This window comes from Centruroides sculpturatus, unplaced genomic scaffold, assembly GCF_000671375.1.
Source record: "Centruroides sculpturatus isolate CEXI.00-Female unplaced genomic scaffold, Cexi_2.0 scaffold212, whole genome shotgun sequence".
Taxonomy (NCBI): Eukaryota; Metazoa; Arthropoda; class Arachnida; order Scorpiones; family Buthidae; genus Centruroides; species Centruroides sculpturatus.
In genome coordinates this window covers 525769-547372 of record NW_019384356.1, presented here as the reverse complement: position 1 = coordinate 547372, position 21604 = coordinate 525769, and the positions used below count along the sequence as shown (strand labels likewise).

Genomic DNA, 21604 nt, shown 5'->3' with positions numbered 1-21604 from the left:
TAAAAAAAAAAAAAAAAAAAAAAACTCAAGGATGAGATTAAAGATGTACTCTACAGTATACACAATAATAATTTTTTTTAATTATTTAAACTCATTAAAATTAATTAGTTGATTAATAAGATACAAATCTAGAACAAAGATCTCTAACTGGGATGAACATTGATAACTTTTTCAAGTACACTATAATGAATATTCATTTTATATCTAGTTATTCAATGTTTGATTCTTCAACTTCTTCCAATTGTAATTAAATTCATATTGCGCTTGAAAAATAAAGTTTATCTTGCTCACTTGAGCTTAAAGCAATTTGTTCTAATGATAAATGAGAGTTTAATTTAAATTTACATCTCTTTACAGGTAGAAGTTCAAACTTTAATTACAAGATAAAGTTTATTATGTATTAAAGTTTCATTTTATATTATTTTTATTGTTAAAAAATTCAATAAGATTGAATATATTTGTCTTAATTAACTGCTTAAAGCGATTTTGTTATGGAAATTCGTATTATTTGCATGATTTATTTTTAAATAGTTGAAAGTATCAATAATAATTGCATCTCATCTCTAACGCGTCGCGTCGCGTCGCATCTTTCGTGTCGCGTCGCTTCGCTTTCACACTTATAATGGATGAAGTTGCACGGTGAAAGCACTTTTTTTTTTTTTAAGTAATTTAAAAATAAAAGAAACTAGAAGTTAAACTTTTACTATTTCGGCATTTCATTTTTTCTATATTTTGACTGTCGTTATTTTCAGAAACATTTCGATTTTTTACCCAAAAAAAAGGGAGAAAAATTCGACCTTGCCGGTGCGGTTACGTCATCATTGACCATCTTTTCTCAGAATCATTTTCTTTCGGCACGGATTTCGTTCTTCCGGTATTCTCACGTCACGAATGAGGTTTTGTCATTGTTGCCATAGCGACCAGACACCTTGACCTCACGTGATCGCCGCGTCACGTATATCGTGTGACCGATGACGTCACCTGCGAATATATTGTATCTATTTCCGTGCTATTCGTCGAGTTTCAGCTGTTCAGGTAAGATGCGCCATCTAAAATACCATGTTGTGTTCTCAATCTTTAACCGCGTGACGTCACCGGGAAAGTCACCCCGCCGCGCGCTGCGATGAGTTCGAGATAACGTGACGATAAGATATCGTGATTTTGTATTATTTAAATAGATAAACACGTGAAATGAACAGATTAGGCCTTCGTTTCTATAGAATTGTGTGCGCATCATTGAGTTATATTCGATTGCAGTTAAAGAAACTCGCTTACACTGTGATATTTAACTGTTTTATAACCTTATCACCACCTAAACTAAAGGAATTACTTTAAGATATTAAGATTTAACACCAGGTTTTTAATTGCAAGACTTAAATTACGCGAGTTACAATCGTGATGACGCTTCTTTGCTCAATTACTGATGGTAATCGGCGTAGATCCTGAAATCATTTAATTGTATTTAAATTTGGCAATTTAATAATTGGTTTAAGACGTTCGTTAATCCTCAGTATAAACAGTATAAAATAATTTTAAATTTATGCAGTAATTCCTTTTTAGGAAACCTCACAAATTCTTTATAATATAAATGAATTCTTTGGTCTTATTGATTGCAAATTTCTAATTTTACTGACGTAAATAGGATTATTTTTAATTTTAATTTTGTTTAGTATAATTTTAAATTATAATTAACTTTGAAAAGTATGATTATAAGCAAAATTTAAATATGTTTAAGCTTGAGTAGAAGAATACTGAAGAGTGCCTGTGTGTGGGATGTTTTATAGATGCATTTTATATTCTTTATATTTAAAATTTTAATATATTTACAGCATAAATTTTAAAATTATTCTGTATTTGTTACATTTGTAAATATTTTCCTCCCTCGGGATCAGGCTTTATGTAAATATGAAAGCCACGTTGCTTGATACACTTACCTTTATCTTACTCATCTCTACTGTTTTTTTTTTTATCAGTTAAATTATTATTTCTGTATTCTTTTTACATGTATTTTAAATATATTTTTTGGAGAATATTTATTTTAGAAAGAAAAAAAATAGTTTCTAGAACGGCCTTTACGTTGTCCTACCGCTAGATATCCTTGACTGAAAAATAAGGTTAAGCATCTTGTTTTACGAATGGTTGGAAGTTGTAAGGTCTTTTCGTATTTCGATCCGTGGACATAAGTTTTTATTTGTAATAAAACTTGAAATTTCTTATATTTAATAGATTATATTTTCATTTTTATATAAAAATTATAACTGTTTAAATTGTAATTAAAATACAGTCAACCCCCTATAACACTGTTGATAATTCCGTTTTATATGAATTCCATGTTGTGCGAGTCACTTAGATTTTACAAATACGTGTGCCGGGCTGTGAATGGCTCATGTATTTGTAAAATCTAACTGACTCGTACAACATGGATTTCATATAAAACGGAATTATCAACAGTGTTATAGGGGGGTCGACTGTATCTAATTGTAATCACTAACTTTTGGTACGTGCAAAAGTTAAAGACGGCTTTTTTTTTTTAAATAATATTTTGGTGAATATCGATAGGTTCAACCTCCAAATTTATTACAAATTAATTAAAATTTTAACAAGAAATAAAGTGAACAGAGACGATCGAAACAGTAAAATTTACATGGCAAAATGTTCAAAAATTTGCAGCTGCCATTAACTAGTGAACTTTTAAATTTACAATTTTATTGCTTGGATTAACGAATATTTTTGCAAATGGCCTCTTTTTTTTAATATTATTTTTGGCTTTAATTAATGTAGTCGCGTTACGTAATTGGTCAAATATTTAATAGAGTAAATTTAATTTTTTTTATGTCGTTTGAGTTAAAACAATTGAATTTTGTACGCGTCTACATTGAAACAAATTTCCAGAAAAATTTTCTTTTGTGTAACGAAAACGATTCTGGTTGACGTTAGCATTTATTGTCCCTTTGAAAGAGTTTCCTCCTTTTATATATATCTGACATAAATGAGAATTTCGTGTTACGCAATTTCTTTATTTTACGTGTTTGGATAATGACAAGCGTTATTTTGTCCTTTGTCATTCGCTCATTTCGATTGGAATTGTTGGCAATGAGAAGAAAAATAAGTATATATATTGTAAAATTTATCGATATTATTGGATTTTATATATATATTTATTTATAAAGAATTGATTTATAGGCTACACACTTCGCTAGAGATGATGAAAGTTTGTCCTTTTCGTGAATTTTATCCTCGTAGAGAAGAATGCTGAAACAAGTAAATGAAGTAACCAATTAATTGCTTTTGTGTATTCGAAACAATCGCTTCAATACATGAAAATGACGTGTGACGTACTTGTAGATAAATAATTATTAGAAAAAAAAATATATATGCTATATATACAGAAGACTTGGAACTTTATTTTATTTTTTTAATATGTAAATGAGGTTAGAATTTATATTTATAATACAGGAATTTTAACTTTGACCCCGAATGCAACCTCGAAAGTACGGAAATTTCGAGGTATGACGTTATCTCTTGCACTTTTTTTTCTGTTTTTAAATTACTTTCCTCGTTTTTTTTTTTTTTTAAAGTTTCTATGTAGTGGTAAACCAATATTTAAGATGATTAAAAAGAAATTTTTCCTTTTGTGGAGCATGTCTTATTAATTAGGAATAGAATCATTTCAAGCAAAGAGAAGTCCTTTTCGCATGAATTAATTCAGAGAATCGATTAATTGATATATTTCTTACGTGGCGTACTTCATTTCTGATGGCAGAAATTTCAAATATCCGTGTTATTTACAACCAAAATTTTCTAGACATATCCTGAAATTTATAACTTGTGAAAATGATTCTGTTTACATCTCTTTACGTTGGACATCTGCCAGAGTGTGAAGCAGTCTCACAAATGATGTGCCCAAGAAGCCATATCTTATTCATAATGCACAACACGTGTCGTTTGGTATCGAAGCTACGATTTCCTCTTCTAGAATTTACGTAATAATTCGTGGAATGGCTACCTAATGAAAACGACTCAAATAGATTTTTTTTCTTTTTTTTTTTTAAGTAAGGAATCTATTCAAGGACACTCTCCTACTTTAGATCAGTTATCGTATTTAAATCCTCGATACTTTAATGTTCTGGCTCGTAATTATCTTTGCATCACACGACTAATCATCCTTACTTTTTAAATTTATTTTATATTCCATTCTATAGTTCCTCCTTTTGCTTTTGTTGCTCACAATTCATTATCTTCCCAAGGAAGTGACTTAAATGTTCCGGTAGCAAATTAAGGAAAAAGGATCCTCATTTCTTTCGCTGTTTTTTTTTAAATAATAAATTCTTATATTTAATTAAATATTTCGTTAATTTAAAATGGAAAATTTTGTATTAAATCAGCTTTAATTCTGAATTCGTCACGTTCTATTTGATATTTATGAAATTCTTTTATCCCATGGGATTTTTTTCTTTTTCAATTTAGTTGTAAGGTTTCTTATTCGATAATATGGAAGAAGGTTTATTTTTTTTAAATATATTTTGTTGTCCTGTACACATTGCATCCAAATTCGGTAAATTAAGCATTGCCATCCTTGTGCCGGTGTAAGGAACGTGAAGCTCCTTCGTGAAAAGAATACGTGATGGAGGAAATGACGTAAAACCTTCTTTCTTCGGTTGTACATCCTGTTTTTCAGAATAAAACTATGCATCATTTTGCTTTTATCTCCAGTTTCGGTGCATCAGAATTTTGAATTGGTGCATGAGAATCTTCGCCAATTCTTCGTTGTGAATCCTCGACATTTTATAATATAATTCGTTATGAAATATGAATAACATAGTTGAATTATTTAGTTCTGTATGCTTTATGATTATGTTAACAAGTCAAACGTAATTAACGATCATAAAAAAAAAACAGGAGTGAATACAAGAACACTTCTCTTGGAATCTTCTACCCATCTGCTACCCGGAAAACGTAATGGAATAGTTCTGTGACGTATAATATGTGATGAAAATGTCACCAGCGGTCAACTCTGAAGCGGACAATAGCTGTGCTTTCAAATTGAGCCATGTCTTAGCGCACATCCATCCATTCCCCTTTTCCCTCAACTTTTTACATTCATTAATATCAAATTATTAATTTAAATAATAGCCAATTTTTTTAATATATTACAATTCTAAAAAATCTAAAAATTAAATATTTATATATCAATTTTAATAATAGAATTGTCTTTTTTGATCGAACGGTTACATATATCTTGACATTAATAGAAATTATTTATATCTCTAATAAATTCTAAGATATTTATAGAATATATTTATTAATTTATTTAATCCTTCAAAGATGATTCTTTAGGACTTCAGTTTAAGAACTTCAAAGGATTTTTCCACCGTTCTAATTATAATTCTTCTAAGAAGTGGGTATGAAAATTCCTATTTTACTGATGATACGCGATATCTTGCTTTACATGAATATATCTTTGACAGATTATAAAGAATCGTACATTAAATGAGCTTTTTTTCTTTAATATTTTTCTTAGTTTAACTTTTAAAAAGCTAATTGTAATCAATCGGTATTATTTTATTACTTCTATTTTTTTTTATTCTTCAAATTCATGATGATATCATATTAATTAATTATAAATAGAGCTGAAGGACGGGCTTAAATAATGGAAATTAATATTAAAAAATAGTTTAAAATATATTTATTTTTTCCAATACTTGATTATAGGGAAAATTTCTGTGAAATAATATGATTAAACTCATCTTTGTTGACTGCTTGTAGTACAATTTGAACAGTCTTTGACCTCATTGTATTCACAAATATATAACTGAATAACACGAAATAAATTGTTTTTATTTATGTCTCTATAAATATAAAGTCAAAATTGTGTAAATTAATTATTCATAAATAAACTGATTATTAAATTATAAATGCTAAAGCATACATAAAACGATTATTAACATTGTTATTGATTTTCTATGAAGGATTTGTGAGTTGATCTTACTGTGTTTACATATAACAGTCGACCCCCTATAACACTGTTGATAATTCCGTTTTATATGAATTCCATGTTGTACGAGTCACTTAGATTTTACAAATACGTGTGCCGGGCTGTGAACGGCTCACGTATTTGTAAAATCTAAGTGACTCGAACAACATGGAATTCATATAAAACGGAATTATCTACAGTGTTATAGGGGGTCGACTGTATTTACGGGCTTTCAATAAAAAAAAAGTGTTTATCATCTTTGATCGCTGCCTCTTTCAATATTGTAGTTTCGCGACTGTTCAAAATACATTGCTAATTTTACATCATTACAAAATTTTACGTTGTAACTCCATTGTCTTTCTTCCTGGACGTAAAATGCAACTAGGCGTTTTCGCAACTCGAACCTTGAAGAGCCCACAAATACAAGCAAGACTTCTTCACGAAAAACCTTTCAGGAACCACGGATAAAAGCAGGACTTTTCTTAACGAAACAAAACTGGCAGAAGAACAACTTTTAGGTACAGTCGACCCCCCCCTATAACACTGTTGATTATTCCGTTTTATATGAATTCCATGTTGTACGAGTCACNATATATATTTTTTTTTTTTGTGGCTTCTCTTAGTTTTCCGTCACCCTTAGAGAATTTTGCGGTTTCTCTGGTCATTTTCAGACCGCATTTTATCAGTGTTCTAATCAAAAATAAAAATTAATTTATATGTTCTTCAATAGAATCATATGGCTGCAAAATTAAAATAGAATAAATATTGCCTATAAAAATTAATATTTTAAAATATGATTGTATTTTATAGTGCACGTTAATGAGGTAATTAAACAGGAGCATTATAATACACTTGCTATAACTTTCCATTTTTAATGAGAACAAAGGTTCTTGACCCCTTTCATCGTATATTAAATTAAGCTATAATATGCAATATAATTATTAATTAACTTATTTTGCTTGAAACAGTTCTGCGCGTAGTTAAAAACATTATTTATTTATTTGATGAATTATAAAATTTAATAAATAGAAAATATTTAAAGTACGATACGGTATGACCCCCGTTTTACGACCTAGTTGGTTCTTAGAAAATAGTCGTTAAGCGAATTTTCTATTGAATGTAAGCTCAAACCAATAAATCGAGAATGTTCTGCATAAAGATATATAACAAAAAATAAATTATTACAAAAGTAGAAGGCTTTTAAACTAAAGTATAATGTTGTAAAGCGGAGCGGTCGTAAAGCGAGTCATAACTGTATTTGTAATTTTAGATTTCTCTCTTAGTGAACCATTATTTTCTACATTACATTATGCGTTACTTAGTTAATATTTCAAAGTAATTAATTTTATATAATTTTAAATATCTACATGGTTAATATATAATTATTATTTAATCATAACTTTTACTTATGGGAATTTTTCAATGAAATTTAGATATTTCAAGATTTTATACGAAGTTTAAATTCTGTTTTCTGTTTCATTTATCAAGCAAAATATTAAATTCTGCAATAGAAATTTTACTTGTGTAGTTTTATAGTGACCTTCACGTAATTAGATACATAATAATTTATTATCATCATTTTTCCTGTGTTCTGTCTGTTTTATTGTTTTACCATACGGTTTTTCATTAGTCTTCCGCAGTTTATGTTGTTATTTGAGGGGAGAACTTTCCATGGAAAAACTGGCCCCTACTTACGTATTACAAACGTGAAGAAATTCGTAAAACTCCATTTGGAAAGGCGCGAATCCACAACTACTATTGTTCAGTGGTGTTATCCACACCTCCACTATTAGGCTCCAGTTTATTTCGAATTTCAACAGATATTCCATTGCATTTGTGTTTTTATTGGTCTTAACATATTCATATTACTTCTAAGAAATTTATATATGTATATATATTTTAATGAAAGCATTTCGAAAGTTGCGAACTTCAGAAATTCTTTCAACGATCAAGTTGAAGACACTTCATCAATACATTTTATAGCAAATTACTCTCATTCCTTAGAGTCTAGAGCATTCGAAATGATTTCAGAATATATTATTGTAATTGTAATATCACAAATAAAACATGAGGGGGAAAAATGATATTCAACTTTTCATGGTAAAAATCTTTCTCTCTTTCTTCTTTGTAAAGAATTCAAACTTCTCTTTACGGAGGAATACTGATGTAATGGAGGAGATTGCAAAGTAATGAAATTGCATTTCTGTAAAAAAAGGTTAACTTCTTCGAACCTTTTTCAAGATTACGACACATTTTGAAAGCTTTGATTTATTTAGCGATTTTTAGATGCGTTTTGATATCAATTCTGAAGCATTCACCATTTAAAGTCGGTCGATTCTCCATCCGTTTGCGCAAACAATATCGAACCGCCCGAAGAGATTTCGATAAAATTTGATAGCAGAAAATTCCAGACATGTTGGAAAGACATTTTTCGATACGTTTTTTAAAACTTTTTCCCTTTTAATTCTTCACGAAATTCATCTCTAATTCTTTCTGAAATCAAGACTAAACCTCCAAACTTAATGTACCAAATTACGCTTTATTCTTTCGAATTTTTTATTATTTAAATTCATTTAAGAAACAAAAACAATATGCTATTAGAAAGTACATAATTTACAAATTTTTAATTTTAATATTTTAATATCTAATCTATAAATATAAATGTCAAAATATGTACTGTATGTTAGGTAAAGGGTTCTATACCATTTAACATATCTGCATCAAATTTGGCATGAATATCCTTGGACACCTTAGAAAAAATACTATGAAGGGTCCAACCCTCAACACTATTAAAGCCCACACCTCTTCACTTAAACCCCAGCAATTTCTTTTTGTTTTGCAATTTTATTATTGTAAATACTCAGGTCAATAAATGTATATTTTAGTTACTATGACTATTGTTTTATTACTCACCACCCAATCCCACCCCTCAAATATATACCAAAGCACTGTTGAATACATGCAATTATTATATTTATAAATACAAAATTCCATATATACTGTATATATATATAAATCTTATTTTCTGATGTGTGGTTAAGAGAAAATTTAAAATAAATTAATTTTATAATTTATATAGCAGTTTTAATTTACAGAATGGTATTTTTGTCACTATAAATTAACCTGATTTTTTTTTTTTACTTAGAAATTTAGAAATTATATAATTAAATTGCACTACTAAATTGATACAGGATTTATATTTCTTCTGTTACGTTGAAAATAATTCATTAGAGATGTACTTTGATTAATAATGGAAGAATCTTCTACTATAAATAGAATATTGCCTAGATAAGATTATGAAATTCTATTATATGAAATAATGTAAATTTGGCATTTGCTATTCATTTGAGTAGTGAATAAATTTTGCATTTGCTTCTAAAATACAGTTGTACAAATTTTTAATAAAATTAAATAAAAATACATTTTGATCTTTGCAACTAAAAACTAAATGAATATTTCAATAATAAGTTTAGAAAATATTACAACACTGATTATGAAATTTAATATTTATTTATTACTCAACAAGTTAATGACTTCTGCTTAAAGTTTAATATATTTATTTATGTTAATGTTAAGTCTAATATTAAATATTGAAGAATTTTTAACATTATTTATTTTAATTTTTCAATATAATTATATACTATATATGTTTACTTGATACTAAAAATCAGATATATTCTTTTTATAAGTGGATAAACACAAGAAAGAATTCAAATTATATATATATATATTTTTTTTTTTAATGTTTTATACATAAAAAATTTTATTTTATTTTATTGAAAAGATGATAAAATTTGAAGTGAAGAATACAACTTTAGCATGAAAATCAAGTTGAAAAAGTGATGATATGCATTTGTTTTATATAAAAGGAAGAACTAGACACTGCGGTTACTCAACTGAATTAATCGATGCGCCTTTGACAGTGGGTGAAGTTTGAAGAATGCTAACGTTTTCAACCCATTGATTCCACTTTCAACTGTCTGCTCCTGAAGACAGTCTGTTAACCGGGTCAAAAACAGCATTCTTTAAACTTCACCCACTGTTAAAGGCTGCATTGATTAATTCAGCTTTGTTCTATATATGTGTTTAATTTAATATAATAAAACATAAATATAAATTATTTTACTGTACTTCAGAAGTTTTTTTTTATATAATTTGTTTATAATACAGCTTTAATTTTAGTTATCTTATATATATTTTTATTTTTTAAGATATTGATTAACTTTACAAAACTCATTATAAATTCAGAAATTTTTATGCAATTTTATCTCTTTTTTTTCATGTTTATCTCCTTATAAGAAGTTAATATGTTGTTCATTTAGGATCACTGTAGTAGAGATGTGTTGTGTATATATATATATAGACCTTAAAGAGAGTGATAAATCACAGATTGTTTGAATTTTCTAGAAAAAAAGGGACTTAAAATAAAAAATTTTCTGTTTTTTATATTTCTGGCAGTCTACTTTTTCTTGCCATTATCTTTTTACCCTCCAACTCTCTTCTGGTATAATTTGAAGTTTTCTTTTCAAAGTTTAATTTAAATATTATGAAATTACAATAAGAATTTAAATTATTTCCTCAATTGAAGTGAATCATTGATGATGTAAATCTATAGTTATCATGAATAAAGAAATCTATTTATTATTATAGAATTTTCTATATAAATAATGTAATCAGAACAATATAGAATTCAGAGAAGGCAAAGAATCATTCTTTATATCCTGTTCAGGAAGCATCAATTTTAAAATGAAAAGATGCAAAACATTTAATTCTTTAAAAAAAATACATGCTTGAATTTCGTTTAAAATATACTTTAATGTGCGACACAAAATTAATTTAAACTATTTTATGTTTTGGACATTTTATAAAATANCCTGTGGGCACTAGAAGGCTTTTTTCCACACCCATTGTGAGTTTGTTCAGGTCCACAATGGGATGGCTAAATGATGGAGCCTGATGTATCCAGGACATACCACCAAAGCAAAATTTCTGGAGAGTTGATGGTCTTGATTTGATCCTGGGTTCCCCAGAAACAGTGGATGACATTTAACCATCTTGGCCATCCTGCTGCTGAAACTATGTATGCTAATACTAAATGATACATGCTAAACTCCCATTTAGTGAACTGTGTGGTTCGTCATTAAAACAAGCTGTCACAGTTATTAATATCATAAATCCATTTATAAATTGGGATTACATCCCTGGAAATTAATTTTGAACTGTATATAGTCAACAAAAAAATACACTACTTAGACATTTTATACCAGTTATAAAGTAGGATTTCAAATTTAAAAAAACAAAATGTAAATTTTTACCATTTATAGTCTTATTACTTAAGTTATATTTCGGAAACTTGCAAAATGATTTTCTTCTAGTTTTAATGACGACTGTATTCATCAATTCAAATTAAATTTATCCTTTCATCTGAATGAAGAGAGTATTGATATGCACGTAAGAATGCATTTAGTGGATGAAATGATTAAATTGAGTTTAACAAGATTTAATGCCTTTAATTTATTCTTTACTAAAAATTGAATGATATATTTAAATGTAAAGATTTAATAGAGTTACATCATGATATTTAATATAAATTAGAAAGTTATACAGTTTTATATTTTTATACACAACCCACATTGTTGCATATAAATTTTTTTAGTATTGTATATAGAACACAGTAAAAAACTGACATACAACAATAAAATATAAAATTGATTTTATATATAATCAGATTTGTACATTTTTCATTACAAAAGAATTTTGGAAGGAAATGAACTGGAAAAAAGAAGGATAAAAAGTTCCATTCAAATGGAATCCTTCCATAGAAACAACTTGCATCTGGATGTAAATTTTGCCAATATTGTGGTTCCTATAAGCCTGTCGGCAAATATAATAAATCAATTTTTTTTATTACATTTCACTCTTCTGTAAGAACAATTAAATATTCTGAATAATCATTGGAAGTTTTTCATAAATAATACACATCATAAATTATAGATTTGCTTACTTTCAGAGGAAAATTGTATAACTTTACCATTATATGTAATTATAATTAGTAGGCGAGTACCTTAATTAAGTACTTATTACAATGGAACTGGCTGCAAATTTATTAAAATATTAATTCAAGCTATTAGCATAAGAAGATAGTCTCTCAATGATTATATTTAATTTTAATAATGCAAATATAAAATAGCTTTTCATTATAAAAATGCATCTGTTTTTCTTTACATTTTTATGAGTATAATGGTTCTAAAACTCATCTGGGTTATATAAGTTTTATAAATTTCACATAACCGAAGATACCCACTTTATATCAAGTTAAAATTCTTGTACAGCATAGTCAGAAAGTCATTGTGCATCACAATATATCTATCACTTGCAACATTACAAATTATATATTGTAGGTGTGCAGTGACAGAATTTTGTTTATTGGATATAAAAGTCATCTTAAAGCAATTTAAAAGAAAAGAAAGTGAAATAAACTGAAAAATTGCATCGTTTATCCACAACAATTGGAGATTTCATGCTGTTTTATGTTGCAAAATTTGAATTTCTGGTATCTTTATTTATTGAATATTTGTTCTTCTCTAGAAAATGTGCACTTCAGTCAAATGTTTATCAAACATTTGCATAATTTTTATTCTGAATTCCTCTTCTTAAACTGGAATCACTTTTTGTTCTTTTGTATTGTGTGTAATTACTGTGTTGTAATATATTCTCTTAAGTATTGAAGACACCCTTTATGTTTAGACTATTTCATCATTTTTGGGATTTTCCACAATAAAAATTTAGTAATTTCTTTTAAATGTTTACTCGTTTCAGTTTCTCGTTTTCAAGAGAACAGAGATAACGACAAATATTATAGGAAAAAGACATGTAATGTCATATCTAGGAAGCGTGGCTTACATTCTACTTAAAACTTGTAAAACTTGGGTATATAAAAATTTTGTTCAGTTAACAGAATTCTCATAAATATAATTGCTTTCCTGTAATGATGTGCTGACCAGAAAACACTACAAACAAATGGAGAAAAATTTATATTTTAAGAATACATTTATTAGTCTCTAAGGTCTTTAGTGCTGGATGATTTCCCTGTGTACTATGCACTACACATTTATTAATAATAAACAGCATAAGGGTTTTAAATTTAGGTTTCTTTTTCTAATTATTTTAATTATCTAATTAGAAAGCAATTTATTAACTTTTATTTGTAATGCTATGTTGATCGTTTCCATTTATTTACAGTCTTTCTAAAGCTTTTAATTCAGAATAAACTTCTGATTATTAAGCTTATTTTAATTTAAAATCAGATTATTTTGTCACACCACTTTTAATCCCAAGGAAAATTATTATATTTAATATTTTAAAAATGAATGAAGCCAATACATCTTATCCTCTTGAGGATAAGATGTGGAGGAGGTGGATAAGTTTCATGCAAGGAACTTGAGAGTGGATAAGTTTCATGTAAGTTGAGGAGGTAGATAACTTTCGTGCAAATAATAAGCATTGGTAATACGAAAATTTAATCAAATATATTTCAAAAATGCTTCTGCTGATTGTAGTTAATGCTACATTGGGAAATAAACAACAGATTTTTCAATAAAAATAGATAGAATATTATACTGGAAGTGGCACTCGAACCAGAAATCTAATGCACCCACAATCTTACTGTAAAAGTTTATAGCACAGAACTAAGATACATAATATATTCTCTATGGAGTAGTGTTTAGTTACATTGTAAGTAGTCTATTATTTAGGTTACAGGCGTTTTACAAACTTCTGTTCCGATTTATTTCCCAAAAACATTTAAAGAAATAGGGCAGGCACTCCTACAATAGGAAACGGCTCATTTATTGTAAAATTAATTGTTTTATATTCAATTGAAAGCCGACAGTTAATCACGAACAATTGTCAAGAATTTAGAGGACACACCATCCGTGACTAATAAACTGTTTATTAGCTACGCTTATATGTTTGTAATATAAAAATTGAAACATTCGATTCACTAACAATTTCGAACATAAAATGTATCAGTTCCAATGTGTGAATGTGTATAAGATTTGTGTGTGACAACTGAAGCAGTCACCATATACAGTTACAAATTTGTTTAACTACCAGATATCTCACAACTAAGATTTTTCTGTGGGGGGTATTCTGGGAGGATTATCTAAAAGGCACAGCCAGAATAAGGAATATACCATAAAGCCCTCGAGGATCCAATACCCATATCACCTCCATAAGTACACCACAGCTCAGATTTTCCTGCGCGTTATCTACCCCCCTTTACGGGTCGCAAGGAATATTGTAAACTGCCTACACGATTTGCGTTGTTGTATATAAAGTTATAATTCTTTCTAAATTGCCTACATAACTAACGGTCGAATACATAACATATATCATTATAATTACGGGGAGGAAGCGGTTTGATTGAGTGAAAATGAGATGCTTTCCAAGTGGATCGTAAAATTTTACAACATCATATCACCGATGTTAACATTAATTTATGATTAATATTTTTCAATATAGAAACAATTCGAAACGGAAAAAAAAGAGGAAGGCAAAACTCGAGTTTAATTAAAAATGTTTCGAATCAAAACATCAATTATGATTCGCGTTTACTTTCAATTAATTAAATTGAGTAGAGTAATGCAAAACCAACTTAATTAAAGCATGATTTATAATTTTTATATGTTTATATTGTATAATTAAGTAAGAAATTTGTGTGTAAGATGTTCGTAACACAGATTTATAGATACAGATGTGAAATCGATCTAACGTCATAAGCCATAGAATTGCCGTTTCGTTTACGCGCTGCCATATTTAAAACGCGATCAATAATCTTACAATGGATTAAGACCGTTTACAAGCTTTTTATACCGTTATTATAAGTAATTTTATGTCATACCTTCAAAGAATAAGGCGGGCCTTTATATAAAACAACAAAAAAAAAACAATTTAACTCAAGTGTTAGATAATTTAATCCCATATTAAATACATGTACTGTATATATTAATGAGATAACTTTATAAATTTAATAATTATTATATAATATAATATATTAATTACATTGTTCAATATAATAAGATTGTTTAATGCATAACATTGATCTATCATTATTTGTTAATAATAATGTATATGAATATATACATTTATATAAGTTAATTAAATGGAAAGTTTAATTAATTTTAAACTAATAAGCTAACACATGTTTATAAATCATTATTAAGATATATTTTAATTTTAAGAATTAAATTCTGAATTGTTAAAATAATTTAAAATGTTCATCAGATGGTAACAAGGGAGAGGAGCGTGTTAAGAGTCAAGTTTTCATATAGAACATTTCAGAAATAGTTTATCATTTCGGAACATCCTTTGGTACGGTTTCAAAATATCGATACGTTTGCTGCTGCGAACCAAAGATTTATGTAGGAGAAACCAAAAGACAGCTTAATAATAGAATTAAGGAACACGAAGCCACAGGAAGAATGATTACATTTTACCCGTTTTTTTACACATGAACATATTTTTTACTTCCCTATAAATCTTTGTGTAATGTAAACTTTAGACTTGTTTCCTTTTTTTTTTTTTAATTCTATAATAGAAAAATTATGTTTAAAATTTTCTCGTATTTTCGGGAAATTATAGGCTATATACATTTTTGATTTCCCCATTGTTTTATATAACAGAGGAAAAGTATGGTACTGTACTAGTAAACACAATTATCCCCAAGATTGAAGTCGGAGGAACTTGAAATGTCGAGAAATGCAAAAACTTGTATTTTATTCTGTATATATGGGTGTGTGGTTAGGGTGAAAAGGCACAGGAGTTATTAAGCTTTACGATTTTGTTCATCCACTTTGAAACTTAATAACTCGTGCGCCTTTTGTCGAAAATTTCTGAAAGTTTGCAGGGAAGTTTGTATATTAGGCGCATCGATGTTGTTAAATTTTGGTGGTTATAAGCCCAGGGGATGGAGAGATAGATGAGATTACGTGCTTTATCTCGAGTGGCGTAGGAATTAATGATAAAAATTTCTTAATAAAATATCTTAACAGATGGCACTACACACCATTTTAACTCTTGCCGGTAAAGTTACGCAACTAGTTGCTGGAAATTTTTTTACGTAAATAATGTGGAAAGTTTCTAATTTTTTTTTAAAAAAAAACTTTCCACATCATCAAATTTACTTCTTACGAGTTTATTGCCGAATGCTGTTAAAGTAATATCGATGCAGAATATTTGTTATGTATGCCTCATCGTCACTTTACCTACTTTTACAGGGTTCGATAACCACGCACCAGTTTAAAGTGTTAAGCAATCTCGTATTTTTCTCAATTTTATCACGAAATTTGCGCGTGTCGCATACCAAATATCTTATCCTGATATCGGAATTTCTTAAATATCGATAGTAAATTTAGCTTGTAACACGCATAGATTTTAAACTCTTCCTGCACCTTTCGAGTAGCGCATTTTTTTAATGGGAGGGTACAAACAAAAATCCAAGCATGTTTCTTCCACTAGTGTTATACTTTATATTAAGCGACCTTCTGTGTGGGGGGGGGGTAATTTAACACTAGAAACGATTTAAATATGTTAAAAAAATAGCCCGATGTATAACGTCAGAAGTTTTGCCTGTTCTTTATGGGAGATCCGCGATAATGACTAGTACTTAGACGTTGTCCGTGTTTTTGCCTGTTTGTCGTGATCAGCTGTTGTACCCACTAAAACCTACAAATGGTTCGACAAACGAAAACGATTTTTGCTATCGAACATTTATCATACTCGCGTCATCACATCTATTGATCTTCGGGACGATCTAATACCGGAAACGGAAGTTTATGACGTGGTTTTTTTTTGTGTTGTCTTGTGTTGCTTCGTATGCTACATTTAAACTATACCCAAATTCTATTATCCTCTTTTGAGTTTAATTCAGCTATTTTATCTATAAGGGATATTTTGTTGGGAAATTCGATAATTTTCTAATTTAATTTGAATTTTTGTAGGGTAGTTTCAATCTGAAAGAATAGAATAACTGTTAAAACGGATGGTAGATAAAAAAAAAATTTAGTTATATTTTATTTTTTTTCCCTCGTTGTTCAGTCATAAATATAATTTCGCATGAGAAAAAACATGGAAAAAATATTGTATTTTGTTATTTATTACTTTAAGGTAGTGGATTTTCTTAGTAGGGGAAGGCAGTTTCTAACCCCCTATGACCATTACATTTAAAAAATTATGTAATGAATCAATAAAATAAAATGAAAAATGGACACTATGCACACCTCTAAACTATTATCATTTTAATGTATTGTTTTTTTTTTTCATTGTATAAACACTTTAATTTGTATAGAAAGACTACTTTGTAGTTATGTATAAATACAACCTTCTATAATAATTTTAATTTAATATTGCTGAAGATGGTTTTAATAATAAAACCAAAAATATTTCTAATTCACATCTGGTCTTTGATTTAAGNTTTTATAAAGTAATTAAAAATACAATTTAAAAAAAGTTTCCTTTGGAGAGAATACAATTATCAGCTGATTGATCTAAAAGATATATATATATATATACACATACATACATAGATATATAGATCTACACATAATAAGGTTAAAATTTTTAGATTAAAAATAATAAAGTCTAACAAATTGATATTTGTAACATTTTCTAATTACTGAATAACATAAGCTTCATTACCTTTAATTTAAAATATTAATAATACAGATTTTCACTGATGAAATTTGAATTATTCTAGCTGTAGATTGTCTAAATAATGTTACATTGATTACATGTATGACATAGTCAGGGGGGTTGGTGGGGTCTGAACCCCATCCATTCAAATGTGATTACAAATATAATGGTCTTTGTTTTATTGGCAGAGAAGCCTATTGTAATTAATATATAATGCACTGGCTTTGTATCAATATATTTTTGGCAGGACCTACCTTAAATAAATTCCGGATACACCCATCACAGAAAACTTTGGGAATAAATATATTTTAATATATATATAGTTGAGTATCCATGGAGTATTGCAGTATTATTGTATTAAAATGTGTAAAATGGAACTCCTACCAGTCAGAATTTTTTGTTTCAACAGGTTTTTTTTTTTCCTTTTATAGAACATTGTTTGTATTAATATAGAAAAAGTTTAAAAAATATTATTATAATTTATATTTAGAACTGCTTCTCCTCTAATGTAAGCGTTATGTTTCAAAGACATGTTGAAAACAGCAAAACGTGTACGCCATTCACAGATGAAGATATCTGCATAAAAATCCAAATACCCTTGGAACATATTTAAATTATGTTCTAGAATTTAGTTGCTGTAATATGCCAAAAATTCCTCTTTACTCGGGTCATGTTACGCAATTTCAAAGCCATAAAGCCTTCCGTTTCCGCATTAGACAGATTACCGTTTTACTTGTAATATATGTTATGATTGGATTTTTTTTTCTTTGATTGGAAATAATTGATTGGTAAAAACAGGTGCATACTGTAGACCTGTATACATGCCTATGTATGATGTACTATACATGAATATACATTTGTTACGTGAATAAAGTATATAGATTTATGATTATGTATATCATGTGCGGGTGGTTTTATAAGTGGGTTTCAATCAAAAAATCTGGCGGGTCATCTTGGCGTCAAGCTGTAGATTATAATTTTTACATTGCCACACCCTGTGTACCGCATATTGTATGCAGAATTAATTTTAAACATGAGCAATTTACAATTGGTTTTAGTAGAGGTGATTTTTTTTTTTTTTCCTTTTCCCATTGAATCTGTATTTAACACTCAAATTCCGTTCTAATTTACAAGAAAATAATATATTTTCTTATAATTTCAAATGAAAACACTATAAACGTTTAAAAAATAACATTTTTATTCTCAGGGAGTGAATTAAATATATTTTTTCCTACATGTTTTTATTGTTACACCCAACTTTCTATATTAAAAGTTGATACAGTATTAGGATAAGAATTTATGATGCTGCAGTAATTGGTAGCATCTCTATTGGAGTGGAAGCAATAGGTCAACGTGTAGAACTTATAAGCCACGTAACAATTACAAAGTAATTGTTTTGATAGATAAATAAGAGCTCATATAAATTAATTTCCTGTAGTACCAGCTCCCATTCTATATCATTTATTTAAAAAATATTTCATTATATTGGTGTTCTCATTTAATTCTCTGCTATATTTTCTTCAAATTTAGCTATGAAATTTGTAAATTATCCGGCATTATCGGTATGATGCGAAGGGGAAATATGTCTAAGCATATCCTTTTACATCAATTAATTAAACTTTTTTTTTGTACTGCTTATCAAATTTTATATCATATTCTAGTACATATGTTTTATATTTGATTTAATTAGAAGGAAAATATAAAGCTAAATTAAAAAAAAATAAGTAGATATTTTCCTTAAATATGTTAAGTAATTATGAGTCATATTTATTCTTACATATCATGAAAATTTTAAATTATTTTGTAGGTAAAACTCAAGAAAACTTCCATTAAAAGTTGTTTTATTCATTTAAAATTTCTCCACCATCAAATAATTTTATCATTAAAACATCACAGTTAAAAACCCTAACTCAAATTATCATAATTGCTCTTAAATAGATTAATTTAATATACAAAACAGCCTATTATTATTTCTACATTATATATTATACTTGTTTTGAAATTATGCAACTGAAAATTAGTCATATTATTTATTGTTTCAATTGAATAACACATTTAAGCACTTAGCGAGTAGTTGGTTAACTCAACTTTTTAGAAAAATTAACTACAATTTTATTGCATTCTCTTTTTTAAAAAGTTCTTTTGTGTTCACTTTTGTTCAGGATACCAAGTTTATGGGTTTAAATTTCCAACTGGTTTTGTAAATTTTTAATAGATTAATAATTGGCAATTACAGGGTAATTGTGTAGAAACTATTTTCCTTACATTATATGGTAATAACATATAAAACAATTCAAAATTCCTATTTTTTTTCTCTCTCTGTCTATAATGCTTTTCTTTGTTCTGTCCAGGTAAGTATTTTCATCTTTAGTATAAAAATTTTGATTAAATTTGATGATAAAATGTTTTTAATATTATTCCTTATTTAGAATAAGTTATTTTGGATTTTCTCATTCTTATTGTTATTCTGATCTATATAAATTAATTTTCTAAATATTTAAAGAAACAAAAAAATTTCTAAAATTCAAATATTTTAAATTAAGAATTTGGATATGCTAAAATTATTTTAATTTATTAATTTATGTGAAATGTTTCTAACTAGTATTTCAATTGAGAGTTTCACCGGACATTACATCGTAGCGGAGAACAGTCCTAAGTACTGAAACATACGTTTTAAATTATCAGAACAACATATATTTTCCACTTTTCCTGTGTTGAAGGGTCATTTTCCATTACAGCATCTGGATTTCGATCATTATGATTGGCGCTAAGTGATCCATATGAAGTTTCTTTGGTGATGGAAAGTCCTGTGTGACATATATGAAATGTCATTTAGAACAGTTTTCCACTACTATGACAAATAAGTAGATAAAAATGTTTTTATGGAGTTACTCTGTAAAGAGCATTTCTATTTACTTATTTGGAAGTTTGCCAAGTGGATAAAACCACTAAACATTGGTAGCTAGTTGCAGCTTTGTGCATCTCACCAACAAGCTGGCCATATGGAGTTTGCTGGATTCTGTCTCTAATATCTAAATAGGGACCATGGAAAAAGGGTTTCTCTCAGGAGGAACCCCTCTGGCAGATTGCCAAGTGTTGCATTGCCTTTTTCCATCAATCCGGTTCAATTTGGAAGTTCTAGCATTAATACATAAATTTTAGAGCAAATTTACAATTATTAGATGTTATGTAGGCTATTAAACTTTTAATTTCTATTAATGATTGAAAATAAATAGATAAATACTTCAGTAGGATTTAAAATATTAGTAAAAATTTAATGCAGATTTAATTTAAACAGATTGAGTGAATGCCTTTAATGCCTTCATTTAAACTTGGGGAAAAAATCGGATAGGGCTAAACTTGAATACTTGATAAAACAAGTCTCAACAAGTTTACACTCGCATTAATTAATTATAAATGTAGCATTCTGTTTATGATTGATAACCACTTTCTGAGAACTTATTGAACACCCCACATACTGTATTTATTACTTAAAAATATCCATTAACATAAGATAACAGGAACAGTATTTAATTGTTAAATATTGGTTTTATTATAAATTTATAGCAAAATTAGTATTTAGTTTTTCAATTTTCAAAGAAAGAAAATTAATTTATAAAGATTTCTGAAGTAAGAATGTAGCAAAATAAATATTTTAAAAAAAAATTGCTTTTAGAATCTTGATTGAGTAATAACAAATTAGTAAATAAATAAATTTTATGTTATCAAACCAATAATTTTTTAAAGAATAATTTCTGATATTCTAGAAAGAAATTTAATGTAAGGAATTTGATGCCAATAAACCTGTTTTAATTTGAATTCTTGCATTACTTTCATTAAATTCTCACAAAAATTTAGTGAAAGTAATGCTTACGCATACAAATTTATACATTTAATGTAAACAGTAACATATATTTTAAAAATTAATATAAATTATAA

The 21604-nt window shown here is 27.8% G+C and overlaps 1 protein-coding gene across 3 annotated transcripts in view; it reads left to right on the top strand.

Moving 5' to 3' along the window:
* The window catches only part of LOC111639654 (FERM and PDZ domain-containing protein 4-like), a 169350-nt gene that overhangs the window by 58679 nt on the left and 89067 nt on the right, over nt 1–21604 (top strand). Inside the window, exon 1 of one of the 3 annotated variants that reach the window (XM_023385578.1) lies at nt 1019–1035. The exons of the other annotated variants lie outside the window; for them this stretch is intronic. The gene's annotated coding sequence lies outside the window, so the exon portion shown is untranslated. Of the gene's footprint in view, nt 1–1018; nt 1036–21604 lie in introns of those variants that run through there. 3 annotated transcript variants of the gene reach the window in all.